Genomic DNA, 2102 nt, shown 5'->3' on the forward strand with positions numbered 1-2102 from the left:
GGCAACCAGCCGGAACTGCTGGGGCCGGCCCGTATTGAAGAATACGGCCGAATTTACCCGGGCTGGCCAAGAAAGGCGCACCTCCAGCCTTCCCCGCAACCGTGTGTGTGCTGAAAAATGCCCCCTCGGCTTATACGCGGGTCACCAATTTTTCCCAGTTCTTTGTGGAAAAATAGGTCCCTCGGCTTATACTCGGGTCGACTTATACTCGAGTATATACGGGTAAGTAAAGTTCAAATTTTTCTGTCCAGTAAGAAATATATCCTTTCTGTCCAGGGAGAAAAAAGAATCATTGAGGGTTGTTTAACAGCCAAAATTTATAATCCAAAGTGTTCCATATATTTCTTCTACAAAAAAAAATAAATCCACAATACAGTTCTGGAAGTCAGTATTTATGTTCAAAATTCAGACAGGCCAAGTTTAAAATGTTTATCATTTCTGCCACTTAGGTAAGCAGCCCCCAAGCCTGTTCCTTTTTTTTTTCTCAACTGTAATTTTCAATAATAAAATAATTCCAAGGCCAGTCAAAACATTATCTAATTCGGGGCTTCAAGACAGATTTCTTTTAGGCATAAATAAGTTGTAGTGCCATAATTCACCACTAGATGTCATGAACACCACTTTCTGATTTTTAAATCCAAAACATATCGTTAAACTTTTCAAGTCTTTTTCTTTAGAAGAAATAAAAATAAAAAGGTCTTAAAAACACTTCTAGTCCCCAAATTTTCAAACTATAAGTATATTTTAGTTCCAGTTGAGTCTTATAGGTTCGCCAGTATCCCCAAGTATTAGTTCGCCACTTTTCTTTTCTGAGGGAGTGGGGCAAAAATTCCCTTGCCTTCTTTCATGGGGGGAAGTGCTTTGGGCAGCTTTTCAGGAAGAGGTCTCAAGATCATAAAGAAAGGATCAAGTCAACCCAGTTTCATCCATGTTGCTGTAAAAATGCTTGGTACTGCTTGTTGACTTCCGTAGTCCGCAGCTTAGGGCTGGCTACACGAATGCAGCCAGTCTTTCCCCTGCCAGTTTGGAGGGCTTCCTCAGATCAAACGGGGGGGCTGCCACCCCCCGCGATCAACAAGCGTCCCCTCCTCGCTTGCCGTCTCTACGGGGTGACTTTCGACCCTTTCCAGGGTCCCCCAGCAGGGGGAAACCAGACGCGAGAGACGGAGCCCTGTCCTCAAGCGTCTGCATCGCTGGGAAATCCCAACCGGAAGTCTGGTATGATCTGTTTTTGACAAACCCATGTTGGCTTTTGGTTATGACTTTGTTTGCCTCTAGGTGTTTGCTGATTCATTGTTTGATTATCTTTTCCAGAATCTTCCCAGGTATTGATGTCAGGCTGATAGGTCTGTAGTTTCCTGGATCTTTTTTTACCCTTTTTTGAAGATGGGAACTACATCAGCTCTTTTTCAGTCCTCTGTTAGTTCCCCAGTGCTCCAGGATCTTTGAAAGATATAGTTCAGTGGTTCTGAGATCACATCTGCCAGTTCCTCTTTTATTTGGTCTGTTTCTTTTAAATAATTTAAATTCCTCTAGCTGTATGTTCCATTTGTGGGTTTCATCCCACCAAGTTTCTGTAATGGTAACAATATCATATCTACCCTCATTTACCTGAATTTCTAATTCACACTGTTTATAGCTTATACTCTGTGTGTTGGTGTATAGACATTTGAGTCCTTTATGACTGACCCTGTGATTGATAGATAGATAGATAGATAGATAGATAGATAGATAGATAGATAGATAGATAGATAGACAGACAGACAGACAGACAGACAGACAGACAGACAGACAGACGGACAGACGATAGATTCCTTAGTCTAGCCTAGATTCTAGAATTTTCTGGTGATCTTCCATCCATGTACTAACCAAGTTGGAGCCTGCTAAACTTTTTTTTTTTAATTTTATTTATTTTTTATTTTTCCAAACTCTCCCCCATACATATACTGTGATATTTATCAGATATTAACATACATTCTTTTTACATTCTTATATATAAGATACTTTTAATGAAATAAATACATGCACATGACTTTTGGTGTTGCTCGCCCATTTCCCCTTTTACTGCATCCCCACTCCTTCTTCTCTACCTTCTTTCTCCC

The sequence above is a fragment of the Protobothrops mucrosquamatus genome, unplaced genomic scaffold (genome assembly GCF_001527695.2).
Source record: "Protobothrops mucrosquamatus isolate PMUCROS unplaced genomic scaffold, P.Mucros_1.0 scaffold1940, whole genome shotgun sequence".
Lineage (NCBI taxonomy): Eukaryota > Metazoa > Chordata > Lepidosauria > Squamata > Viperidae > Protobothrops > Protobothrops mucrosquamatus.